At 46.2% G+C, this 16,248-nt stretch overlaps 1 pseudogene; it reads right to left on the bottom strand.

Annotated features, from left to right (window-relative positions):
- Positions 1–6,160: 6,160 nt before the first annotated feature.
- Positions 6,161–6,462, bottom strand: LOC139257807 (small ribosomal subunit protein eS28 pseudogene; annotated as a pseudogene).
- Between the last annotated feature and the right edge of the window lie 9,786 nt (positions 6,463–16,248).

The following is a 16,248-nucleotide window of genomic DNA, read 5'->3' as shown; positions in this document are numbered from 1 at the left end:
GTAGTGGAGGATGCAGCAGACTAGCATGGGACACTTGCTCCGGTGTGCACTGGAGGCCTCCTCCTGAGCAGTAAAGACAGTGGAACTGTTGCTTCAGCACCCCAATGGTCTGCTCAATGTGGTTCCTCATGGCAGCATGGCTCACAATATATAAGTACTGGGCACGAGTGGTGGGGTTGCGGCGAGTGTCATCAGTCAATGTAGAGTGGATAGCCCTTGTCTCTGAGCAGCCACCCTCGGGTTTGACATTGTGGCTGTAAGATTGTTGGCACACAGGACTGGCGCAGGTTGAAGGCATCATGACTATTACCAGGATACCGGGCATTCACCAACATGATGTGCTGGGCGTGGTCAGACACCAACTGCATATTAAGTGAGTTGTAGTCTTTGCAATTGCAGTACATCTCAGTACAAGCCACGTTTGTGCAGTCAATGGCTCCCTATACCATGGGGAAGCCCGATATCCTGGCAAAGCCACATGCACGCTTGTCCTGCTTCTCTAAGTCCCTTCTCCTGGAGTACAGAGCCTCTGTGACCTCTTTTAAGCAGCGATGGACGGCAAATTGGGAGATGTTTGCTATGTTGCCTGCTCCAGTGCCGGCAAGGATCTGGTGGCAAAAAATTTGAGAGCCAGGCTGACCTTGAGGGCCACTGCCGGTGACATCATCACCCTGCTCTGAGGTTGCAGATCCGGTTCCAGGAGGTGGCAGAGTTCTGTGACCACCTCCTTGGTGAAGCGGAGCCTCCTAATACACTGCTCCTGGCTTAAGTGCAGGTAGGAGAAGTGCTCTCGAATAACCCTAGGTGGATGAGACCTCCTGCTGAGAGCTCTCCTGCTCCTCCTTCTCCTCCCTCTGCGAGCAGCTTGTCCTCTTCTTTGCAGCCTCTTCTCCATCTCCCTGTCAGACTCGAGCATGAGGGGGACTGCAATAGAGTCCCCATGATTGGGAGCAAGTATTATGAGAAGAACCCTTTAAATAAGAAGCAAGGCATTCTCACTTGCAGCACCATACCCCGTCACCTCACCAACTTTAAATACAGGTTGAAACTCCCTTATCCGGCACCCTCGGAATCTGGCCTGTGCCGAATAAGGTATTTTGCTGGATAAAGATGTCATGTATGTAACCTTCATGTAACTGTATCCTTCATGTAACAACACTGTATACTGTATACACCTAAGAAATGCACACCTTGACCACAGGGAGTGAACTTGTGGGAGACACTCCTCACCTGGTCCTCCAGGTATATAAAGGGAGGTCCCACGCAGGGTCATCACTTCTTGGTCCTGTGAATAAAGGTTAGGGTCACAGAGTGACCTTGTCTGCAGAATGTGCCTCGTGTGAATTTATAATAGTGTGTAAGGACACAACATTTGGCGACAAGAAACGGGAATCAATGACTCACAAGAATGGCCACCGGTAGCACAGAGGACCGGTGCTGTGTTGGTGAGGACTGGGACGATTTCATTGAGAGGCTCCAGCAGAGTTTTGTCACGAAGGACTGGCTGGGAGAGGCAGCAGCTGATAAGCGAAGGGCGCATCTATTGACCAGCTGTAGACCCAAGACGTACGCGCTGATGAAAGACCTGCTCGCACCCGAGAAGCCGGTGGACAAAACCTTTGAGGAGCTCAGCAAACTGATCGGTGAGCACCTCAAAGCGGCGAGCAGTATACACATGGCCCAACACTGATTCTATACACACCAACGTCGGGAAGGGCAGAGCATACCGGACTTTGTTGCGGACCTTCGGCGCTTGGCCAGCCTCTGTAAGTTCACAGACGCCTGCAGGGGGGAGATGTTAAGAGGTTTGTTCATTGAGAGCATTGGGCATGATGGGATTTTCAGAAAGCTAATTGAGACCAAGGACTTGACCCTTGGAAGCTGCGGTGTTGATGGCTCAGACCTTCATGGCGGGTGAGGAGGAAACCAAGCTAATATACGCACGCAACTCTGCTTCCAACAGAGATGGATCAGGGAGTTAACATTGTAAACACGACTCAGAACCCCGCAGGGTCCCGCCAACACTCAGCCCGCTGGGGCCTACCAACACTCAGCCTACCGGGGGCCACGCCGACACTCTGCCTGCTGGGGGTCCACCGACATTCGGCCCGCCAGCACCGGGCCCGCCCGGGCACCAACCTCCTCTTCCTACCCCCCACTCCTCGGGCTGACCTTCCTTTTGTTGGGTCCTTACACACTACTATAAATTCACACGAGGCACGTTCTGCAGACAAGTTCACTCTGTGACCCTAACCTTTATTCACAGGACCAAGAAGTGATGACCCTGCGTGGGACCTCCCTTTATATACCTGGAGGACCAGGTGAGGAGTGTCTCCCACAAGTTCACCCCCTGTGGTCAAGGTGTGCATTTCTTTGATGTATACAGTATGCAGTGTTGTTACATGAAGGTTACAGTTACATGAAGGTTACATACATGACATCACCTCCCCCCCAACGTTTTATGGGGTCAAAGGTTAAGTCTTTCGGGGGGTCGACGCTCTCTCGTGGAGCGCCGCAGTTGGGGCTCTGGTTGTTGAGCTTTGGCATGCGTCTCTGTCACCTGTGGTGATTGCGGCTTGTCTGGGCTGACCGCAGGGACTGTGCATGCTGCTGAAAGTTCTTGTTGCTCGTTCACTGGCGGTGGTGTGGGCAACATCTCATGATCTTCCTCAGGTTCCTCAGTGTCCATGCTGAACCTTTTTTTTTAAAACTTGGTCCAGATGCTTGCGGCATACCTGTCCATTGTTAAGTCTGACCACTATGACCCTATTCCCCTCTTTGCCAATTACAGTACCCTCAAGCCACTTGGGCCCCAAAGAGTGATTAAGAACAAATACAGGGTCATCGATTTCTATAGATCTCCCCTTTGAGTTACAGTCATGGCACTCATTTTGGGACTGGCGCTTGCCCTCAACAATGTCTGACAGGACAGGATGAATAAGGGACAGCCGAATTTTAAGTATACGTTTCATGAGTAGTTCCACGGGCGGGACTCCCATGAGCGAATGCGGTTGGGACCTATAGGCCAGCAGGAGGCACGATAGGTGGCATTGAAGGGAGGGTCCTTGAATCCGGAGCATGCCCTGTTTTATGATTTGGACCGCACGTTCCGCCTGGCCATTGGAAGCCGGCTTGAACGGTGCTGTCCTGACATGTTTGATGCCACTACCCGACATCAACTCCCGGAGTTCATAGCTAGTGAAACACGGGCCGTTGTCGCTAACCAGGATGTCTGACAAGCCGTGGGTCGCAAAGACCGCACGCAAACTCTCCACAGTGGTGGATGTCGTGCACGAATTCAATATGATGCACTCGATCCAGTTCGAGTACCCATCAACAACAATGAGGGACATTTTTCCCATGAACGGGCCCACGTAGTTTTTGTGGATACGTGACCATGGCCTGGTGGGCCAGGGCCACGGGCTGAGTGGGGCCTCCCTGGGGGCATTGCCCAGCTGGGCACACGTCGTGCACCTGTGAACACAGTGTTCCAGGTCTGAGTCAATTCAGAGCCACCATACATGTGACCGGGCAATGGCCTTCATTAACACGATGCCTGGGTGCTCGCTGTGGAGTTCCCTGATGAATGCTGAGGCATGACTATCCGGCTGCCCCATAGTAGGCAGTCGGCTTGGATGGAGAGCTCATCCATCCGTCTGTGAAATGGCCTGACCTCCTCAGGGCATGCTCCGTGTGCGGGCGCCCAATCCCCAGCCCCCAGCCACCAGAATCATGCCGGCAAGGGGTGGTGCCAAATAAGGGAGTCCCGAGTGTCGGCGTGGTCTCCAGCGGGCTGAGTGTCGGCAGGCCCCCTGTGGGCCGAGTGTCGGCGTGGTTCCCGATGGGCTGAGTGTCGGCGGGCCCCAGCGGGCTGAGTGTCGGCACGGCCCCAAAGTTGTGGTGGAGGTCGGCCGCATTCTGCGCATGCGCCCCCGGCCACCAGAATCATGCCGGCAAAGGGTGGTGCCAGATAAGGGAGTCCCGAATAAGGGAGGTCCAACCTGTAACTGTAGAAAGCTCTAAACAGTGGCACAAACTTGCTCGGATGCAGTAAAAATCAAAAAGCAAGTCAGCTGCAAGTTGTTGCTGATCCCTTTAAATGCTGGTGGTGGAGGATCCCTCGTGCAGCTGTTCGGGATTTGGGGAGGACGTTGAATGGAGCGCCAACGTTGAGATTGGCACGCCGTGTGTTAAATCTTCGTTGCACACTGATTGACATCACGATGTGCCTCATTACCATTTCTCAAGCGAGTACAGGCAACAATTGACCTGCCCAAAATGGTGGCTGACGTGGGAGATAGCGGAAGTAAGTTGGCAGCCATTTTTTCTCCTAAATCCACCTTATCAGCCGGAGCTAAGGTCCTGAATTCTGCAGCCTGCATACCTTCTTTCCCCTTGACTTAAGTTCCCTCTCACATTCCCTCTTTATATTTTTAATTCTCTTGTTCCTCTTTCCTTATTTCCATTTTTATATCTATGTTCTATCTTTTTCCACCAGAGGGAATGAATGAACAAAGAAATAAATTGGGAGACAGAGAAAGAATAGGCCCCGATATTTACGGGGATGTAAGTAGGGCACTTAGGAGGTTGAAAAAGGGCTGATGAACCCGGAAAAGCCGAGGATTCAGAGGTCCTGCCGAACTTAATGGCAGGAACTCATTATCATTTTTTTTGCTCTGTCTCCCACCCAGCAGTCGGCCAAATTGACAGCCTGGCCAGAGGCTTGGAGGGTAAACCAGCAGCAAAAGGCCATAGCCGGGGAATCTTGTGGATGGCCCCCGGATATAGGGGGGTTGGGGAGGTGGGGCGTGGATGGGAAAGTCGGCCATTGTGGCATGGAGGGAAGAGAGAGGCCGCGATCAGCAGAGGGGAGGTCGAAGGCTTTCTTGAGGAGCCTGGGTGAAGCATTACTGCTCCTGACTGACTATGAATGTTGGAAAAAGCACTTACCTGGTGGAACCAGCATCTCCTGCCTCCTTTTCACTGCCAGGTTTCCTGACCCTGGGAAAACTGCGTAGCATGCAGTGAATTTTAAATCAGGCTCCCATTTGTATTGTGGGAGGCCAATATGTTAATTAAGTGCTCCGCCTCTCCACAGCTCTTTGAAAGAACTATCAGTCAGTCCCACTCCCCTGCTCTTTCCCCATTGCCTTGTAATTTTTTCCCCTTCAAACATAATGGTATCTTGGCCTTTATTGCAAAGGGGATGGAGTACAAAAGCAGGGAAGTCTTGCTACAGCTATACAGGGTATTGCTAAGGCCACACCTGGAATACTGCGTACAGTTTTGGTTTCCATATTTATGAAAGGATATACTTGCTTTGGAGGCAGTTCAGAGGAGTCTCACTAGGTTGATCCGGAGATGAGCGGATTGACTTATGAGGAAAGGTTGAGTAGGTTGGGCCTCTACTCATTGGAATTCAGAAGAATGAGAGGTGATCTTATCGCAATGTATAAGATTATGAGGGGGCTTGACAAGGTGGATGCAGAGAGGATGTTTCCACTGATGGGGGAGACTAGAACTAGAGGGCATGATCTTAGAATAACGGGCTGCCCATTTAAAACTGAGATGAGGAGAAATTGCTTCTCTCAGAGGGTTGTAAATCTGTGGAATTCGCTGCCTCAGAGAGCTGTGGAAGCTGGGACATTAAATAAATTTAAGACAGAAATAGACAGTTTCTTTAACGATCAGGGGATAAAGGGTTATGGGGAACGGGCTGGGAAGTGGAGCTGAGTCCATGATCAGATCAGCCATGATCTTATTGAATGGCAGAGCAGGCTCGCGGGGCCGTATGGCCTACTCCTGTTCCTACTTCTTATAGAAACATAGAAAATAGGTGCAGGAGTAGGCCATTTGGCCCTTCGAGCCTGCACCACCATTGAATAAGATCATGGCTGATCATTCACCACAGTACCCCTTCTCTGCTTTCTCTCCATACCCCTTGATCCCTTTAGCCATAAGGGCCATATCTAACTCCCTCTTGAAATATATCCAATGAACTGGCATCAACAACTCTCTGCGGTAGGGAATTCCACAGGTTAACAACTCTCTGAGTGAAGAAGTTTCTCCTCATCTCAGTCCTAAATGGCTTACCCCCTTTATTTTTCCATTTATCGAAGACATTTATTTTCCATTTTGTCAAAAAAAAATTGTTTTTGTAAATGTCCGTAACCAGTTATTTAGATGGGGGCTTCAGTTGGCATCAGTTTTGTAGATCTTAATTACATTTCGGGGAATCGCCCGTTATCGTAACCTTCTTGCTTCATGCTCAGACTCCAAAAGTGTAAGCACGTCTCCTTCGCGAACTGGTCCCTTCACATTTCGGATGCTGGATCAGTTGCTGTCATCCATAAATTCCACACGGACCTGAGTACACTGTCCCTGGGAGCCAGTCCTTCCAAGAACTTTGGTAACCCGCACCAGTTTGACGGTCTGTGTCCACGAACCCTCCATGATGGCAGCTGCTGTGGAAAGGCTTACCCCTTATCCTTAGACTGTGACCCCTGGTTCTGGACTTCCCCAACATCAGGAACATTCTTCCTGCATCTAACCTGTCCAGTCCCATCAGAATTTTATATGTTTCTATGAGATCCCCTCTCATCCTTCTAAACTTCAGCGAATACAGGCCCAGTTGATCCAGTCTCTCCTCGTATGTCAGTCCTGCCATCCCTGGAATCAGTCTGGTGAACCTTCGTTGCATTCCCACAATAGCAAGAACGTCCTTCCTCAGATTAGGAGACCAAAACTGAACACAATATTCCATGTGAGGCCTCACCAAGGCCTTGTACAACTGCGGTAAGACCTCCCTGCTCCTATTCTCAAATCCCCTTGCTATGAAGGCCAACATATCATTTGCCTTCTTCACCGCCTGCTGTACCCGTATGCCAACTTTCAATGACTGATGTACCATGACACCCAGGTCTCATTGCACCTCCCCTTTTCCTAATCTGCCGCCATTCAGATATATTCTGCCTTCGTGTTTTTGCCCCCAAAGTGGATAACCTCACATTTATCCACATTATACAGCATCTGCCATGCATTTGCCCACTTACCTAACCTGTCCAAGTCACCCTGCAGTCTCTTAGCGTCCTCCTCACAGCTCACACCGCCACCCAGCTTAGTGTCATCTGCAAACTTGGAGATATTAAACTCAATTTCCCCAAGTCCTCAGATTTGCTGCTTTTTCTGGCCAATTTATATGCCTCTTCCTTGGATTTAACAATATCCTTAATTTCCGTTGTTGAGCCACCTTCCCCTTTTTGTTTTTACTCAAGACAGGGATGTACAATTGTTAAAGTTCATCCATGTTCTTATGTTCTAATATTCAATTCCCTTTTGAAGGTTGCTTTTAAATTTGCTTCCACCACCGTTTCTAGCAGTGCATTCCAGATCGTAACAACATTCTCCTCATCGCCCTCTGGCTCTTTTGCCAATTACTTTAAATCTGTGTACTCTGGTTACTGGCCCTTCTGTGCAAACAATGTATCTTTATTTACTCTACTAAAACCCTTCATTTTGAATGCCTCTATTAAATCTTCCCTTAACCTTCTTTCTTCAACAGCAGCAACAACAACAACTTGTATTTGTATAGCACCTTTAACGTAGTAAAACGCCCCAAGGCGCTTCACAGGAATATTATAAGACCAAAAATTTGACAGAGAACAATCCAGCTTTTCTAGTGTCTCCAAGGAGATACAAAGGGATACAGAATGTGAAAGAATATATAAAACGGGAAATGAGGTAGAGCAGAATGTGACATATAGGGGAAGGGTAGGAGATTCAGAAGAATGGTGGTAATGGAAGACACAAAGAGAGTGGAATAAAATAAAGTGGCAGAGGAAAAGAATATGGAGAGAGAAAATGGAGTCAGAAATGAGACAATATGGTAGTGCATAGATTCATGATCACAAGTCTCCACACAGCAAGTTTCCAATCCAAGCACTGCTGTTAGGCATGGGGAGAGGTTAAAAGTCACAACAACCACCACTTGCATTTATATAATGCTTTTAACATAGAAAAATGACCCAAGTACTTCACAGATGCATAATCAAATGATAATGGGCACTGAGCCAAACAAGGAGATATTCGGAGTGATGATCAAAAATGTGATGTATGTAGCACTCAAATCACTGACTCCACACAGTATGGTGTTGTAGTAACTGCTCTGCCCTCAGTCCTTTATTGTGTAACTCCACAGTGCCTATCAGGTGTGGTGGGCAGCCTTTTATACCCTGTCTTGCAGGTACTTCCGGGTCTCCAAACACAGCGCCCCCTGTGGTGCACCATTGTAACATTAAATGTTCCTGGACAATACATAACAAAACATTTGGTCAAAAAGGTGGTTTTTAAGGAGGTCTTAAAGAAGGAGAGGGAGATGGAGAGGCAGAATGGGAATAGGGAGGGAATTCCAAAACATGGACCTAGACAGTTGAAGGCACGGCTGCCAATGGTGCATAAAGGTGCACAAGAGAGGAATGGAGGAATGGAGAGCTCTTGGAGAGTTGTAGGGCTAAAGGTGGTTACAGAAATATAGAGGGGCAAGGTCATGAAGGGTTGTTAGCATAAGGATGTGAATTTTAAATTGGAAGGGTTGGGGGACCAACAGCTACTGTGGGTCAGCAAGGACAGGCGTGATGGGTGAGCGGAACTGGTGAGGAATAGGCTGCGAGTAGCAGAGTTTTGGATGAGCTGAAGTTTAGAAAGTGTTGAGGATGGGAGGCTGCCAGGAGAGTATTGGAATAATTAAGTCTGGAGGTGAAAAAGGCATTGGTGAGTGTTTCAGCAGCAGAAAAGCGGAGGCAGGGGTAGAGGTGGGTTTTGTTATGGAGGTGGAAGTAGGTAGGTCTTTTTGATACTGTATGTGAGACATAGAAACATAGAAATTAGGTGCAGGAGTAGGCCCATTCGGCCCTTCGAGCCTGCACCGCCATTCAATAAGATCATGGCTGATCATTCAACCTCAGTACCCCTTTCCTGCTTTCTCTCCATACTCCTTGATCCCTTTGGCCGTAAGGGCCATATCTAACTCCCTTTTGAATATATCTAACGAACTGGCATCAACAACTTTCTGAGGTTGAGAGCTCAGAATAGGACACCAAAGTTGCAAACAGTTTGGTTCACCCTGAGACAGTGGCTGGGAGAGGGATGGAATCAATAATAAGAGTATGGCGCTTGTGGCAGAGGATAAAGATAGTGAATTGGCCACCCGTTTTAGACTGCCCCCGATTTTCTTTGCTATTGATGGGAGGGAGGAGGAGCAAATCAGTGGCGAAGGAACAGAGTTTGTGGTGGGGAGCTTTGGTCTTCCTAATGTTTAACTGAAACAAATTGCAACTCATCCATGTTTGGATATCAGACAAACAGTTTGAAAACACAGAGGCAGTGGAGGACTCAAAAGAGGTGGTGGACAGGTAGAGCTGTGTGACATCGGTGTACCTATGGAAGCTGACTCTCGATGTTATGGGAGTTCAAAATGTCATAAGAAAAAAAAAAGACCTGCATCTATATAGCACTTTATCATACCTCAGAGACATCCCTCACATGAATTAGTTTAAAGTGCAGGGACTGTTATGTAGGTGTGCAGCAGCCACTTTGCACACAGCAAGATCCAATAGACAGCAATCGGATAGTTAAACAGTTAATCATTATTTTGTGGGGTTGAGGACACTGGGAGGATCCCTGCTCTTCTTTGAATGGTGTCACGGGACCTTTAATATCCACCTGAACAGCCAGATGGTGCTCCATTTAACATTTCATGAACAAGAGGACATAAGTCAAATAATTTCTTATGTTTTATATATATTAACATCTTAAGTAGTCTGCAGGCATGCTACTTGTTATAGAAGCTGAACATCACTGAACCTCATATCAATTCATATATCCTGTGCTGAAATAATGTGGGAAATTTTAATCTAACCTGCCTGGTGGGAAACTGAAACAATCAAATTGAACGCCCATTTTACATGTTTTACTTTCCGTTGCGATCTGATCACGCCAGTTTCCCATCGGATGGGTTAGGTTACAATGACCAACTATGATTTAAGCCTCAAACGATCATATTCTCTTCATATCTGGTAACACTAAGAGACAGCGAGAAGCAGATACTTGTTTCAGTATCTTGAAAGAAATGGGAGAATATTGTTCTGATTATAGTCTCATTAAAAGAGTTATACTGACCTGCAACCTGCCAAAAAATGACCTCAGGACAATCCCTTAAAAAACTGGTTTTGTTACCATATTTACTTTTCAAAAGGTCTATTGCGACTTTGATGGCATAAGACTCACTAGTAAGCCAACCTACAACTCTATGACATCTGATTGATGAGGACAGGATCTACTAAATTACCCTTTGGTCTGTAACTTGTCCGGATATTGACCCCGGTTGGTATTATTCTATTACATTTCATTGAGCTCAGTTTACAAATCTTCTGTTTACAAATATTCTCACATTACAGATATTCTAATAACTTTCTCCTCGACACCAAAAGTTAATTGAGTGATGGTCCAAAATATGTGTCAACCTTTTAACCCTCTATTATTGAACTGTGACTAGTTGCTATCTTCAGATGACATTTCTGTCATCCCAGCAGAATAAGAACCATGACCCCAAATTTCCTTTCAGCCACAATGGTGGTAGGTTTTCGGTGGGACAGGACTTCTAAGGGCCTGTTATTTTAACCCTTGATCCCAATCCATTTACATATTTCAGATGGATACCTGTGCCATTTATGATGCAACTGGGTTGGGAGGATGGAAGCTTGCTGCAGCTTAAGTGGGCTGGCTGTACTCCAGGGTCAAGTATTTTTGAATAGGGCAGATTCTGTGCTACAGTCAATTGCAGGAGGGTAACTGGCCTTTTGAAGTACAAATTCTCATAAGTCATCCTTAGCATCCCCCTCACCAGCTCCCTACCCGCCTCTGAATTAAAATTCCGGCCTTGATGTCATATTTGACCCCAAAATGAGCTTACGACCACCCATCACTAATTGCCTGATTCTGCCCCTCCCTCAGCTCATCTGCTGCTGAAACCCTCATTTGGGCCTTTGTTACCTCTAGACTCGACTATTTCAACACACTCCTGATCGGCCTCCCATCTTCCACCTTCCATCAACTTAAAAGCTAATCCAAGTCCCATTTAAACATCACCCCTGTGGTTCCTGACCCACATTGGCTCCCAGTTAAGGAACATCTCCATTTTAAAATTCTCATCCTTGTTTTCAAGTCCCTCCATGGCCTCGTCCCTCTCTATCTCTGCAATCTCCTTCAGCCCCACAACCCCCCGAGATGTCTGCACTCCTCTAATTCTGGCCTTTTGCGCATCCTGATATTAATCACTCCACCATTGGCGGCTGTGACTTTAACTGTTAGGACTGAAGCTCTGAAATTCCCTCCCTAATCCTCTCCGCCTCTCTACTTCACTTTTCTCCTTTAAGGCGCTCTTTAAAACCTACATATTTTCTGCCCTAATATCTCATTATGTGGCTCGTGTCAAATTTAGTTTGATAATGTTCCTATGAAGTGCCTTGGGATGTTTTACTACAGGTTGCTGTTGTTTGATTCAGTAAGGACTGGAAATGGAATCCCAGGAAGACGTCACTGAAAAATCTGAAACTCAGCTTCATGAGAATTGGAATTCAGAGGTCTCTTCCACCATCTTTAGATATTCTCTTGGATCATTCCTGTACGTGATCTGATAGTCTTACATTTAGGAATGTGCCTCTACTGCCCAATATCTATGGATGTCCAGGGATGTGATAACCTGAACTGGATATATGTGTCTTTCACTCATGCTCCCATGTGCACCTCTCTAATCTTTTCAAAGGAGGACTGTGAGAACATCTGGTAAGACAAGGCCAGGTACAAATCATTTAACTCTTTTATTTTACCACAAATCAACATATAGAACAGCAGCTATCATTGGATTTACTTAATTAAATCAGCTGCGGCTCAGTTGGTAGCACACTCTGAGTCAAAAGGTTGTGGGTTCAAGTCCCACTCCAGGGACTTGAGCAGAAAAAATCTCGGCTGACACTCTGTAGCACTGCACTGTCAGAGGTGTCGTCTTTTGGATGAGGTGTTAAACCGAGGTCTGCTCTCTCAGGTAGACATAAAAAATCCCATCGTACTATTTCGAAGAAGAGCAGGGGAGTTATCCCCATTGTCCTGGCTAATATTTATCCCTCAATCAATATAACAAAAACAGATTATCTGGTCATTATCACATTGCTGTTTGTGGCAGTTTGCTGTGCACAAGTTGGCTGCCGTGCTTCCCACATTACAACAGTGACTACACTCCAAAAGTACTTCATTGGCTGTAAAGTGCTTTGAGACATCCGGTGGTCGTGAATGCACTATCTCAAGTCTTTCCTTTATTTTGTGTAATAATCTAAAATAATGAACATGATATGCTTCCCTATGTCAGTGACCTACCTTGTTTGACATAAACAAAATGAGGTACCTTTTGACTTTTGAGTAGCCGACTGGTGGAGTGCATTAGTCAGCCGCCCTTTCCGGAAACGAAGAGGACCCATGATTTTGAGGGTTCAGTGTAATTTGAATTCGCTAGGTGAGCTGCAGGGCACCAACAGGTGTCCCAATGCAGCTTGCCAGGCTGAAGCTTGAAAATCAGGCCGGAGCTGCCGCCAACAAAATAAGTTGCGATGGGGGCGGGGATGGTCCTAAGAGGGTGGGTTCCAGGGTAGCAGCCTAATTTATTTTTGCGAAATTGGAAACCTCTTCAATATGCCTAAACCATTAGTATTTTAATTACCTTTTGTCTGAGTGCTTTCTGGGCAGTACCGATGAAAGTGCTGTCTTTCAGATGAGACGTTAAACTGAGACCCCATCTACCCTCTCAGGTGGATGTTAAAAATCCCACAGCACTCTTTGAAGAAGAGCAGGGTAGATCTCCCGGTATCCTGGCCAATATTTATCACTCAACCAACACCTAAAACAGATTATCTGGTCATTTATTTCATTGCTGTTAGTGGGAGCTTCCGGTGTACAATTCGGCTGTCACTTTTCCTACATTGCACCAATGGCTGTGAAGCGCTTTGGGACACCTTGAGGACATGAAAGGTGTAACATAAATGCAAGTCTTTCTTTTTTTAAACTTGTGTGAATACATTTTGCTTTAAATAACCCAACATTTGAATATAACTTTTTCCCATTTTTCTTCTGCAGAGAAATGGCCAAGAAATTCCAAACATGACAGAGCCATTGTACTGTGGAGCACCATGAATGAAGAACTGATCATTCCATTTAAGAAGTGAGGGTGATCAATGGAGGGGCTTACATCCTTCCATAGTGAAAAGGGGGAAGTCGCAATCCTGCCTCCTCTCTTCAGCTCATTAAATGTTTCCAGCACTAGTCTGCTGTCCAAGGGGTGAGATAGGTGGCACTCAGCACCACTCACACCTCCCTCCACATGGCTGTGGTAACTGCTATTAGTTGCCTCCTTCTCTGCAAGCGCAGCAGGTAGTATCTTCTCTCGCAGCTCTCATCAACATTAGCTGCTGCATCTGAAAAATTCTGGGCTCAACTCCTTCTGCCACACTTTCCTGAGTCCTCCCGGCAATGCTCCAGTGTGTGATTTGGAAGCTGTGATGAAAGGCCCAAGGCTGGTTTTCAATCCTCTCAGGCCTGCCATTGAGCTCTATTTTCCTTTTTTTTCAGGCACCAGACCCTGTCAGCTGATGGGGCTGGGTCATATGTTCTCTCAGGCTATGTTAGTGGCCCCAGACACCAAAATCAACCACACCTTGACCTAGACAGGTACAGCACACTTTAGATGCACTGCTCTTGGCCAGCACTGGAGCGGAGCGGAAGCAAGTAAATTGTCGCTAGTACATCAAATATGATCCTAAAGAACAAATTCAAAATCATATTTTTGAGAGTAAAGAGCAGTCAGACATTTTTTTATATAAAATGGATTACAGTAACTAACTTAATTCTGTTTCCAATTTAGATCTTGGATGTAAGGTGACAAATACTGTAAGTTAGTAAACATTTTAAATGTAACAGAGAATTATAGACCAGTCAGCTTAACATCAGTGGAAGGAAAAATAATGGAATCCCTACTAAAGGAGAGAATAAAAGAACATCTTGAAATGAAAAGTAGAATAATGAATAGTCAGCATGGATTTCAAAAGGGAAAATCTTGCTTGACCAACTGATAGCGTATTCAAACAGGCTCATTTAGACAGACTGTGAAAATTCACAGACCCCCAAGTCAAGGCTGCTACATGCAGTTCGGCATGTTGCATTAACTCATCAATCAACTTGACATTTTCGGACCTTGGGTAGCGAGCCAATTAAAACGTTAAAAGAATATTGATTGAGCCAATAAGGTCAAAGAAGGCGAGTTCTTTTCTGTAAATTGAGCCATTTTGACCATGTGTCTCAGTAAGACAAAGAAACTGGCAATCAGCCAGCAGCTTGTTACTCTCTGCCAAGATTAAAAAGTTAAAACTACCATCGGAGTTCGTATTTCATTGGAAATTAAGAGATCTAACAATTTTGGCGCTGCGAGCAGGGTCGCTGAGGAAAGAAACTGAATTTTGGACATCGGACCTACATATTGAGGTAAGGACACCTCTTTTTTTTAAAAAGTCCTCGGTCAAAAGTCTAAATTCGCCTCTCCTTCTACGCGATTGCGAACCCTCCAGTTGGTAGTCGGCTCGAGGTCCCATAGACGTCTAACCTTCAGCGGTGTGTTAGTTAATTAATCATCGACCTATTGATCGGCTAAAAGCCTACGACTCGAGACCCCAGTAAAGAAATGGCAGCAGGAGATAAGAACAAAGAATTGCCTGCAACTGTTAAAGGTGGGCAGGCACCACCTGGAGTTTCGCTAGATTTAATTCTCGAACAGTTGAAAGAATACATAGAGCAACAATTCAACTTATCTAAAACCTGTATTAAGATCGAACAAAAGTACGGAACTGCCAAAGGACAATGGTCCTTGGACGAGATTAAAAGGGTCTGGGGAAAAACGACCCATATGAAAAATAAAGAGCGAACTAGATGGTCCCTAGCGGTTATGGGCCAGATTCGAAACCGGAATGAAATTATAATGCGTTCCCAACATGATCGAGAACTGACCAGTACAAAGGACCAATTGCAAACAGTTTGTGCACAGCTGGGACAGAAAAAGCTTGAACTTGAAAAGCTGGAAGCGGAAGTTAAAGATCTTAAAGGTGAAATTAAAGAATGGAAAAAATCATTAGGTCAAGAGACAGTAATAGGAAAAGGAAAATGTATTGATCAATTCCCAAGGTACCCATGTTTGGATAAATTAAAAGCGCAAACCCGAAGACACGACCGAGGAATAGATGCGGTTTCTGAATCTTCCGACAATACAGTGTCGGAGGATGATGAAGAATTAGGAGTGCGCTTTGCCCCGTTTAAAAAAAGACGAGTTGTAGTCAAATCAGAAGAGACTGCGGATGAGGGCGGAACCAAAAAAACAAAGAGAAGGGTGTATGCAGAATACTTAGTTCATGCTCTGGCAGACCCAGAGAAAATTGATAAATGGTCCAAGGAATTGTCCAATCCAAAGAAAGGGGGAGTAAAAACATGGGACCAATTGGACTGCTTAAGAAATATATATCAACTTCATCCCTGGGACGGAATGCAAATTTTGACCATAATGGTGCCAAAAACACAGGGAAGAAAATTGCACGACAAGGTAGATGAAGCTTTGGGGCAGAATGAGCAAGAATTAGATGCAGGATGGGAAGCGATTAAACACTGGCTACAAGCCTTCAGTCCAGCTAAGACAGACTGGGGAAAAATTGCAGCCTGCCAACAGAAAGGAACAGAGGAGGTCCTGGAGTATGACGAGCGGTTTAGATGCACGTGGCTAGAACATTCGGGTATGAATAATACGGATGAGGAAATGGATGAACAAGTGTTTGGACCCCTGAAAGCAGCTTTCGTGGCAGTCTAAAGCCAGAACTGTCCAAAATGCTTAAGGTAGTGTTACCGGACTGGGAAGGTAGAGGAACTACCTTTGCAGCATTAGTGGATCGATGTAACCAATTAGATCGGGATATGGGAGCTAAAGTCCGAGCTGTACAGGCTATGGGATGGAAATCCCAGGATTCCGATAAACAGTCATTAGGAAAATTACCCGGAAAATGTCATTATTGTGGGAAAGAAGGTCACTGGGCCAAGACATGCAGGGCAAAACAGCAAGGTCGTGGCTGGGGAAGAGGACACAGCCAGGGATACAATTCAGCCAACAAG

Source organism: Pristiophorus japonicus, chromosome 3 (assembly GCF_044704955.1).
Source record: "Pristiophorus japonicus isolate sPriJap1 chromosome 3, sPriJap1.hap1, whole genome shotgun sequence".
Lineage (NCBI taxonomy): Eukaryota > Metazoa > Chordata > Chondrichthyes > Pristiophoridae > Pristiophorus > Pristiophorus japonicus.
This window is presented reverse-complemented; position numbering and strand designations above follow the sequence as displayed.